The sequence below is a fragment of the Cupressus sempervirens genome, chromosome 10, assembly GCF_028749045.1.
Source record: "Cupressus sempervirens isolate cs-2001-9-10 chromosome 10, ASM2874904v1, whole genome shotgun sequence".
NCBI classification, from domain to species: domain Eukaryota; kingdom Viridiplantae; phylum Streptophyta; class Pinopsida; order Cupressales; family Cupressaceae; genus Cupressus; species Cupressus sempervirens.
Genome location: NC_143127.1, coordinates 43,444,489 through 43,456,722, shown reverse-complemented (window position 1 = coordinate 43,456,722; position 12,234 = coordinate 43,444,489).

The following is a 12,234-nucleotide window of genomic DNA, read 5'->3' as shown; positions in this document are numbered from 1 at the left end:
GCTCATAACACAAGGAGCAGGAAGAGAGCTAGGGAACATGCTGCCCCTCTTTCTCCTAAGCAGGCCTCAACTTCGAGTGCTACACCTCATATACAAGCAGCAAATGAACAAGCAAGTACTTCACAACAGCAAGAGCAAGATCCAAGAAAGAAAGATGCAGGTGGTCCTTATGTTACCCCACCTCAACCTCTTATAAGTGCAGCTCCCAAAGTTTCTACCAAAGTTCCTAATGCACCTTTCAGTGTGGTAGAGCAAATGAAGAAAACCAATGTGAATATCTCTATGTGGGATGTTGTTGCTATCATACCAATGCAGAAGAGGATGCTGCAGCAAGAATTAGAGAAGATTGAACTCAAGGATTAGCCATCTATCATGGAGAATGCCACAAGTCTAGTACAACCAGCAGGGGATGTGGAGACAAATAAAAGGGTTAGACCTCCCCCATTCTATGTTTCCTTGATTATAGGAGGCAAATTAGTCCACAATTGCATGATAGATTAAGGGGCTAGTAGCTCAGTAATGCCTAGGTGTGTTGCTGATGCTTTAGGGATGAAATATGAGCCCATTGTTAGGGATGTGTTACAACTAGATGGTAGTACTGTCAAAACCATAGATATCCTTAGGAATGTAGAGATGGCCCTACATGTATGCCCCGGTTGCACTGTGATTCAAGATATATCTGTTGCTGAAGTCAAGCCCTATTTTGCCATCTGTCTTTCAAGAGACTTCACCACTCAGATTGGTGGATTCATATCTATTGATTGGTCATATATGTCATTTAAGACCAGATATGGAGCCAATGCCTCAATTAGAGCATAACCTCAAGCCCTTCATCACACTGAATCTTACACCCCCAACTTCATCAATATGAATTGCCCTATTCTAGAGATGGATGAAAATGACATAGTAAATGAGCCTATCACTTCCAGAGCAGGGATTCCTGATTTCTTCTTGGATGAGTGGGCAAATGCATATCAGTTTGAGCCTATGTCAAAAATTCTTGAGACAGGCCTTAGTACATATTGCTTAATAGAGAAAGAGGCTCAAGTTCCTGATCTTGTTGGGACTAATGATGGTATAAATGGAATATGGAGTATGTACTTTGATGGCTCAAGGAATAGAAATGGATCAGGGGCCAGTGTTATGTTGGTCTCTCCTACTAAAATAAGATACTACTTTTCCTTCAGGCTCCAATTCAGTTGCACCAATAATGTGGCCAAGTATGAATCCTTGATTCAAGGTCTCTTACTTGTCCAAAAGAGGGGAATCCAAGCCTTGAAAGTATATGGAGATAGTGAGTTGGTAGTCAATCAGGTGAGAGGCTAGAATGTCACCAAAAATAGCCTGCTCAAGTCTTACAAACACAGAGTCTAGGATTTTCTTGAGGGTTTCAATGATTTAATATTTAGAGCATTCCTAGGAAAGAAAATAAACATGCTGATAGACTTGTAGCGGTGGGTGCAGCTTATGATGTACTAGGGAATCTTGAGGAGAAGAAGCAACAAATTGGGGTGGTAGTGAGGCCTGACATCCCTAACAACAACACTCATTGGCAAGTGTTTGACTCCGATGAGAAAATTGTTAGTTTCTTGCAGAATGAGGCAGAATTCTCAGATAGAAACCAGTCAAGGCTGCAAGATCAGTATGGTGATCAGATCATTCACCTTAGTTCTAACAAGTTTCCCAAGGGTCTCATTACTTTGGAGAGTGTTTTTAATCCTGATGATCAAACAAGAGGCAAAGGAATGAATCTAGCTGCAGAAAAGGATGATTATGCCCCAGTTACAATTGCTGATGGAAAATCTCTGAATATGGGGAAGGTATGTTCTAAAACTGAGCAAGAAAACTTCATTCATTTATGTCAAGAATTTAATGATGTATTTGCTTGGACATATGATGACTTAAAAGGGTTTGACCCTAGTTTGTTTGAGCATACCATAGATCTAGTTGATAAGGCCAAACCAGTAAGGCAAAAATAGAGGCCAGTGAATCCTAAGATTGAGCCCCTAATGAGAAAAGAATTATCCAAGTTGATAGAGGCTAATATAATATTTCCTGTCAAACACTCATCATGGATAGCTAACCTTGTCCCTGTAAGGAAGAAGAATGGGGAAATCAAATTGTGTGTGGACTTTAGGGATCTTAATCAGGCTTCTCTTAAAGATCACCATCCTCTCCCTTCCATGGAGCAAATTCTATCCAAGGTCAGTGGGTCAAGGAGATTCTCTTTTCTTGATGGATTCTCCTGTTACAACCAAGTGCTGGTTAAAGAATCTGATAGACATAAAACAACGTTTACTACTAAATGGGGCACCTATGCTTACTACAAGATGCCATTTGGACTAACAAATGCAGGTGCCACATTTCAGAAGGCAATGGAGATGGCCTTCAAAAAATTAATTGATAAGTTTGTCTTAGTATACCTTGATGATATAACTGTATATTCAAAAAATGTAGAAAATCATTTTGATCATCTAAGGTAGGTATTTCTAAGGTGTAGAGAGTTTGGGGTTTCCCTCAACCCAGTCAAGTGTGTCTTTGCTACAAGCCAAGGAAAATTATTGGGACACATTGTATCTAAGGATGGTCTTACCATTGATTTAGAAAGAACAAAGGCAATACTTTCCCTTCCTCTCCCTAAACACAAGAAGGGGCTGCAAAGTTTCCTTGGTAGAATAAACTTTTTGAGAAGGTTTATCCCTAATCTTGCTACCATGGTGAAACCTCTTACATCAATGCTTAAGAAAGACATGGTTTTCTCATGGACCAAGGAGGGGAAGGAGAGTTTTGAAGAGATCAAGATAGCCATAGCCTCAGCCCCTACTCTCATGAACCCAAATTTTGAGAAAGATTTCATCCTCTACACTTTAGGTCGTGATTTGAGTATCTCTGCTATCTTGACTTGGACAAATGGCAAGGATGAGGAGCAGCCCATAGCTTTCTTTAGTGAAGGGCTCAAAGAATATGAAGATAAGTATAGCTTTGTTGAGAAGCAAGCCCTTGCAGTCATCAGAGCCTTGAAGAAATTCAAGCACCTCTTATCCCACAATAGGATCCATTTGTTGGTGCCCCATGCCAGTGTAAAAGATTTTCTGTTAAGCAAGGATATCAGTGAAAAGAGAGCTGGATGGATCACTAGGGTAAAGGAATATGATGTTGATATTCATATTACCAAGATAGTAAGAGGGAGAGGATTGTGCAAAGAAATGTTATCAGGTCAGGATTCTGATGAAGAGGTCGCTATGGTATTAACAGAGCAGTAGGAGGAAGGAAATGTCAACGGCCCAAAAAGCTGGATAAATAATATGAAGAGCTTCTTATCAGGGGATGGATACCCTTAGGGATTAGACAGAGCTAAAAGGAGACAATATAGACTACAGTCCATTCCCTACGTTGTGATTGATAGTATCTTATTCAGGAGGGATTTTAATGGGACCCTGTTGAGATGCATTGAAGAGGATCAAGCTGAGAGGATGATTAAGGAACTTCATGATGGCCCTGATGGTGGCCACTTCTCTACAAGAACAACTGCCATGAAGATCATGAGGGCTGGTTATTATTGGCCATCTCTATTCCATGATTGTTATAGGTATGTGAGGAAATGTGAGAAATGTGCTTTCTTTTCAGGCAAACAAAGGCTTGCAGCTCTCCCCCTTCATCCTATTCAGGTGGATCAGCCCTTTACCCAGTGGGGGTTGGATTTTATAGGCCCTATTAATCCTCCATCTAGTGCAGGTCATAAATGGATTTTGGCTGCTACTAATTATTTCACTAGATGGACAGAGGTAGTTACCTTGAAGGATGCCACAGAACCATCAGTGGTTGAGTTCCTTGATGGGATTGTATCTAGGTTTGGTGCTCCTACTACTATCATCTCAGATAATGCTAAATCTTTTGTTGGAACCCAGATTTGTGCATGGGCAATGAATCACAATATCTACCTAAGCACATTGTCAAATTATTATCCCCAAGGCAATGGTTTCGCTAAGTCTTCCAACAAGAATCTGATCAGAATCATGAAGAGGACAATAGAAGACAATCAGAGGGTCTGGCATAAGAAATTAAGAACTGCTCTGTGGGCTGATAGGATAATGCCCAAGAGATCTATCGAGAATTCACCTTTTGTGCCGGTATATGGTAGGGAGGCTAGACTCCCAATTTCACTAGGATTCCCTTCCTTGGAGTTGGCTCATCAGCTGGAATTGATTGAAGATAGTGCCATGTCAGTAAGAATGGCAGAGCTAATGGAGCTAGAAGAAAAAAGGGATAAAGCTATGAAGACCCTGGAGTTGCATCAGCAGTAGATGAAAAGGAGTTTTGATAAGAATGCAAGGGCCAGAACCTTCAAAGAAGGAGATTTAGTCCTCAAGTGGGACTCAGATAGAGCGAAACCAAGAAGACATTCTAAGTTTGATGCATTGTGGAGTGGCCCTTACCTAATTGCCAGTTGCAAACAGGCTAATGCATTCCAACTGAGCAAACCCAACGGTGAAGTTCTGCCCATCCCAGTCAATGGGATTTATCTTAAAGCTTGCTTCTGATAAAGATTGTGAATCCATGTACATAGTTAGTCTAGTTCCTTTTTTTTTATTTCCTGCCTTTCAAGAAGTGCGCGTGCACAGGGTTCTCCTTTTGAGTTGCCAGCTTCCAAAGTTTTGACAGTCTTAGGTTGCAGAGGAAGTTTTGTTTTGCTTCAGTTACAGAGGCAAATCTAGGGTTTTTAATGTTTTGATTTCCTTGCAAAAAGGGTTAGGGTTTTGCAGTTCTCATATTTGTACCTTTCAAACCCATTTTTGACTCCATAGCCCAATGGATTGTTTACAGGCACTGGTCTTATGCATCGAGCAGGCTCATGCCCCCTGTGAGTCGCCAGAATGTTACCACGTTTTGTTTGCCCCGCCAAGTTTCAAAATTTGAATGTTACCCCGCCCAACGGTCACCTCCCCGATTACTAATATTTTAATACCCACGAAGATATCAAAATTACCTAAGTTCTGAACCTTATGATATTTTTATGCCTCGCAAGTTCTCCACCGTCAGATCAAGGAAGATCAACGACTGTCGCCATATCGCTATGGTGAAAATGTGCGATCTTTACTATAGCGATGTAGTGATAGGGCGCCACGTGTCCGGTGGGTCCAGCTTGCAGGGTAGAGGATGGCGTGGGTCATAAATGTTCTACGGCACCGTAGGCGCTATGTCGCTATCACGCGTTGGCCCAAAAATTTCCATGGCGACATAGCGCCCGTCGAAAAAGGTGTGCCAACGACAGTAAGTCAGCATGTTCGACGGTGAGGTTTGGTGGGCCGGAGAAGATAACGACAAGGTTTCAGGCAAGCGGTTGGGTTACATCAAGTACTTCATCTACCCAATTGCCAGAGTCCGATGTCATGGCAGCAAATCAGAGGGAGCCACGTGCGCCAGATCTTCAATTCAGCCAGTACAGTCAAGAGGCGAGTCTTTACGATCGTCAGATCTGTAGAGATCAACGACTGTCACCATATCGCCATGGTGAAGATGTGCAACCTTTACCATAGCGACGTAGCGACAGGGCGCCACATGTCCTGGTGGGACTGTATTTCATCCCACCAGTGCAGTAGGGATTAAATGATTGATGAACCAACAGGGAAGTGCCACATGTACCACGGGCCCAGCAAATTATGAGGGAGGAAGGTTGCAGGAAGGTGGGTCTTCGTGATCGTTAGATCAGAGAGGATCAACGACTATCGCCATATCGCCATGGTGAAGATGTGCGATCTTTACCATAGCGACGTAGCGACAGGTCACCACGTGTCAGTGGGGCCAAGCCTCACCAGGGTGCGGTCACTGAGGTATTGCCAGGTGTCGGTTGGATATGACAAGGTTGCAGAGGTGGCACCAAATATGATGGGCCCGGGGTAAGGACAGCATGGAGTATGACGAGTCTTCATGATCATCGGATCTAGGCCGATCGATGGTCATCGCCACCTCGCTATGGGTAAGTCACTCGAGGTTTATGTTGGCAACACAGTGCCTTGTTGACACGTGTCTTGCTAGTCCAGTCAGAAAGGACGATCGGTGGCTGGCGGTTAATGTAATCATCATAGTTAATATGAATATATGCAAGGGTGGCACAATTAGTCCGATGACGGAAGGTCAACCACGAAGACTTCCCCAGGTGGCGGAATGAAGAAAGGTAATTGGCCCGCATGACCCAGCTGGCTCGTATAGCCTGTTTGACTTGCTTCAACCCTGTTGATTCATGAACCAGGAAGCAAAGGTGATCAAGGTTATCTTACGATCTGATCTTCATGATCAATTCCAACCTACCTGAAATGAATGCAAGGCATAGGGAAACACTCCATCATCTCAGCTGATCCATCTACTGTATCAGGATCATTTGTTGGCATTGCTTTTGTCTACTCAAGGCGTTCCTTCAGTCGAAAATCTGATTTTGTACTTGAGAACCATGCTCGAGTGTGATCTTTGATTAGATATTTTGGGGTTCAATGGCAGTAGTTGAGCAGTTAATACTGAATCATTTCCCTCAGTTATGCCTGAACTATAAAGGCAATTTTGTAATCTTTTCCAAGGGGTCGACTCTTTCTGATTTCTCTGATATTGCTCTGCAACTCTCAGTGTAACATTCCCTGTGCCTTTGAACCGAATGATTCTCTGTTTTATCTCCTTCAGCCATTGATGTGTATGTGCATCCCCTTTTTCCATTTAGCCAATCTTCCTGTGAGAGCTACCTTACTGAGCAAGTACTTTAATGGATCTATTTTAGCCACAAGTCGTGTAGTGTGGGCAAGCATGTAGTGTCTCAACTTGTGGAAAGCAAAGACAACTGCCAAGAAAGCTTTCTCAATAATGTTGTAGTTCTTCTCATAAGAGACCAATGTTCGGCTCAAGTAATAAATAGCTCTTTCTTTGTTGTCATTGTCTTCCTAAGCCAACAGGATTCCCAGAGATGTTTTAGTGGATGAAATATATAAAAGCAAACGCTTGCCATGCATAGGAGGCATCAGGATTGGTGGATTGACAAGATATTGTTTGATCTGTGTTAAGCTTTGCTCACAATCCTGGCTCCAATTGAATTTCACACCCTTATGTAAGGTCTTAGTGAAGGGTTGTGATCTATCCGCCAATTGTGAAATAAACCTATGAATAGATTGAAGCCTTCCCTGTAGTCCTCTCATCTGACTGATGTTCTGAGGTGGTGGCATGTCCATTATCGCTTGTACTTTCTCCAGATCTACTTCAATTCCTTTTGCAGAGATGATGTATCCTAGCAACTTCTCTGATGTGACACCAAATGTACATTTCTTAGGATTGAGTCGAAGATTCAACTTTTCCATACGATCTAGGATGGGACCCAAATCTTGTAGATGAGTATTGGGTTTAGAAATTTTGACCAAGGTATCATCAACGTAGTCCTCCATGGTTCTATGCATCATGTCATGGAAAATTGTAGTAACAGCCCGTTGATATGTAGCACTAGCATTCTTTAAACCAAATGGCATCACATTCCAACAAAAGGTTCCCCATGCACATGTGAAAGTTTTTTTCTCCTGATCTTATGGTGCAATTTTTATTTGATTGTATCTAGAAAAACCATCCATAGGTGAGTACATCTCATAGCTAGCCATCATGTCCATTATCATATCAATATTAGGGAGCAGAAAGTCATTTTGAACATGCCAAGTTAAGATCACAGAAGTCTATACAAACCCTGATAGATTTATCATGCTTGGAAACAGAAACAATATTGGATATCCATTCAGCATAATCAATTGCACGGATGAAACCAGCCTTTAGGAGTTTCTCCAATTCTACTTTGACGAGCAATGCAACATGAGGGTGCATTTTCCAAAGCTTCGGCTTAACTAGTTTGATGCCTGGTGCTATGGAAAAATGATGCATGATAAGATCAGGATCTAATCCTGGCATGTCCGAATATGTCCAGGCAAAATTTATTTTCTTTTCCTTGAAAAAGGCAATGAATTGTTCCTTCTCTTCAGGTGATAGTGACTGTGCCAGATGTATCATATGAGGATTTTCTTCTGTGCCCAGGTTAATTGGCTGTGTCAGCTCTATTAACACTGATGATCTCTCCTGAAAGTGACTAGGAAGTACATCAAATATCTCATCCGCAGGTGCCTCAAAGAGGTTTTCACCCTTGGATACATCTTTTGTTTTTACTTTTTTGGGATCCGACACTGCCACAATGTGGTTTTCACCATCGGACCTCTTGCATTTTTTCTTTTTAATTGCGTGACTGAGATATTTGATGTTAGCCTCAGTCATGTTGATGCTCTGCTCATTGGTGGAAGATGTTACAGGTTCTATAGCATTTAGGTAACAGGCGAGAGCATAGTCATTCTGGAATGTGGGGACTTCGTTAGATGCATTGGGGTTCCAGTCTATAAGCTCGAGATGTGTGAGTGAGAGAGTAGCGACTGGTTCAATTGCATTCATAGTATAGTCATTAAGTGCATGGACCAGCAATTCGAGACCTACGGTGACTTCGTCCACATGTATGTTCAAATACCTCAAAGTATGAATGTTAGTAATTGATGACTCTAGGATACTAGTTGGATCAGACCCCCTGTGACCTAACCCTAGACATTTCACCCACTTCGATTTGGTTTTCATAGACATGCACTTGGTCAATGTCTTTATCAGTAGTAGCTTCTGAAAGAGAGTCAAATTCATATTCATGAGAATCGGTGCTACATGGTGAGAGACTATAGAACTTCCCAATAGTGATAGGGACATACTCTCCTTCAGCCTCTGGATTCTTACACAAATACTCAATATGGCATGACTGACTAGATTCTCCCTTTTTCTAAATGATATTTGAGTTGCTCAGTATTGTCCTCAGAAGAATCACTAGTATCATCCACAGTGCTAACACGTGGCACAAAGTCATCTGGCTTAGCAAAGAATTTAGCGAGATCATAAGGAATAGGATGAGGGTAGGAATCCTCATCATCAGATTCTTCCTCTTGAGTATCTGACTCAGCTTGTGACTCATTTTTGGATGAACTCTCAAGTTTGGGGATGAATTGATTTGATCCCAAATGGAAAGGGACCTTCTTAAACCCTAGGCCAATTGTATCACTGTTTCTTCAAGCTTTTGCTTTGATAGGATTAATTAGGCCATTGTTATTGCACCCAATAGGGCTGATTCCCTTGTAACCAAAATGTTTCATAAGCCTAAGACCAGGTCCATATTTCTTAGGAGTGATTTCTTGAGCTTGTTCTGTTAGGTCCACTGGAGCCTCTTCTCTGTAAAGCCATGCAGCAATGGCTCTATTTTCACTTTCATCTTCTAAGGGAATTGTAGCCTTAACAAAAGTGCCATTATACTTAGTCAGAGGTTTCAGCATGAACGGCTTCTTTGCCTCTAAGGGTCTCCCATAATGTCAAGGGGACTGTGGGAGAGACGTTAATGATAGCACTAGTTCAATGTGGTACTCTCCCATACTAGTTTCTTTCAATTTGAATGACTGCGCAATTTGTTTCAACTTATTGTCATGACAATCAGTAGACTCACGGTTAGGAAGGATGAAAGTTTTAGCAGCTTTGAGCATATTGCAAGTGTAGCTAGTAATAGCAGGAATAGTAACTTTGTAGCCATGAAATGGGAATTTGATGCATTGGTGGTATGTGGATGGCACAATGTGCATCTCATGTATCCATGGTCATCCCAACAAAATGTTGTAGGCCAAGGGAATGTCAAGCACCTAACAGGTGACATCCCTTTCGACAGGACTGATGCGAATTGGTAAAACCACAAGACCTAATGACTTTCATTCCACTTCATTGTATGATTTAATAGTGATCTTTCATTGGGGATCAACAGAGTCCTCAGAATAATCCAATTGTCTAAGAAGAGCAGCAGAGACAATATTTAGGCCAGCGCCGTTGTTAATGAGTGCCCAACGAACACGTGTCTGGTGGATCATAACCTCAATGTGTAGAGGCTAATTGTGTGGGTGATTCAGCGATTTATCATCCTCCTTGGAGAAGGTCATAAGATAAGGTGAGGTCAAGTGACCTACCATGGATTGAAATCGCTCAAGATCAAGGTCTTGAGGAAAATTTGCCTCAGTGAGGGCTTTGTCCAGAATTTGCCTATGAGCAGGCAAGATTTTAAGCAGCTCAAAGATGGAAATCTGAGCATTAGTTCATTTCAACTGATCGAGAACACTATAACTGGTTGCGGTCAAGTTCGTTGTGGGTTTTGCACCTTTACTGGATGGACCAACAAGGGCTTTGTCTTTGTGTTGTTCAGGATTTGAAGTAGGAGGCGCAGGGCCTTTGAGCACCAACTTGGCACGAGAGCGAGTAACAACATTAGCATAGTGTTGCGAAGGCGTTTTATCCATTTCATTGGAAGTAGGGCCCCTCAAGACAAATGGTGTCTTGGGTTTGTCGTTATCTTGCTTTCCCTTAATGGTAATAACTTTGCAATATTTAGAATCCACAAGTTCAACCATATTAATGACATTTTCATCATTGGAATAGGTATAGTTGACCTTATTGTAGGGTTCTGATTTCAAAGTCTCTCCTTTTTCATAAGCTGGGAAAGGTTCTTTAAACGCCTTGTGGTCCGAGTTTTTGTTATGTCCATCTACCACAAGATCACCAGCATCAATCATGTCCTGGACTTTATGACGCAAGTTTATACAGTTGCTGGTTTTGTTTCCCTTGTTTTGGTGATACTAACAAAATGAGGTCTCATTCCACCATGGTGGATGTGGTTGTGGATCATAGGGACAAGGGTTATCCATTGGTGAAATAAGCTTATGTTGTAGCAATGTTTTGTAAACCACATCCAAAGGTTCCCCCAAAGGCATATACTCTCGCTTGGGGCGTGTTGTCCATGAGTTTCTCGATTTTTTCCTAGATGTCTTATTGTCAGGGGGAGATTTCTCAGCATTTTTGGCCACCTTGAGGTAGTTTGTGAGATTAAACGTCGCTTTAGCCGGTTTGGGTGTGACATTGTCAACAACTCCATCATGTACAATTTCTCGATTCTTGTTAACATGTTTGGTTTTATCCTTGTTGGAAGTGGAACCTTGTTTTGTGTCTCTCTAAAGAGTGACTTCACCTTTCTTGACCATAAATTCTTTGATACGGATAGCCTGTGTAATCATGTCTTCAAAGGTACGTGGACCTTGTAGTTGGACTCTATACCCGAAATTAGGTAAGAGGTTATTAGTGAAAATGTCAAGCTTCTCCATTTCTAGGATTTTATGAGAATACTTAGTGTATAGTTGTCTCCACCTTTGGAGGAAAGTGAGGAAAGGTTCACCAACCTTCTGTTTAAGGTTGCATAGATCTCGAATATTGACAGGGTGTTGTATGTTATGAGAATATTGTTGAACAAATGAATTGGCAATTTCATCAAATGTCTTGATACGAGGAGGTAAATGTGAGAACCACGCCAAAGTCTGACCACCTAGGCTTCTAGGGAATAAATGCATGAGGTATGTTTGATTGTGTATAAACTCATAGACAAAGCACCAAATTCCTGCAAGTGATCTTAGGGATCATTAGTACCAAATTACTTGTCATATTTGGGTAGTTCTATGCCTCATGGGAAAGGCGGCATGTTTATACTTTTGTCAAATGGAAATGAACAAAGAGCGTCCAATGTGTATGTCTTTGTGAGTTTCTCTTTCTCATGCATCATCTGAGCCAATTGGTCTTGCATAATTTGCAATTATTTTTGGAGTTTGGAAGTCTCAGTTTCTTCTTCAGTTTTGACAATGGTTTCTACATTGAAATGAGAAGGTAACTTTGCTCCCTCTTGGGAAAGTTTGAGAAGGTATTTTTCTTTCTCTTTGTTGATTAGGATTCCCATGACCTTTTGGAAGTTTTTGTCTCTTCGACATTTTTCTATGTGTTTAGGGAGTATTTCCACCTCTTCCTGTTCCTCATCAGTGTCATAGTCTTTCTCTTTCTCTTTGTCATTCCTAGGTGGTTCTTGATATCGACTATGACTACCATGTTCAGGTTCACAATCAGTCATTATAGGAATGTGTTCAGTTTCAATGTGTTGTATTTCAAAAGGGTCTCTAGAGAAAGGATCATACATCGTGTTTGGAAATGCAGGACCTCTACCTATCTCAGTATCCTCTTGGTAAAAAAGATTCCTAATTTGTTGCAAATTTATGGAAAATGTTTTTTGAACTCGAGATGACCTGGTAGGTGAGGGAGATCATGAAGATGCCTCACTAGCTG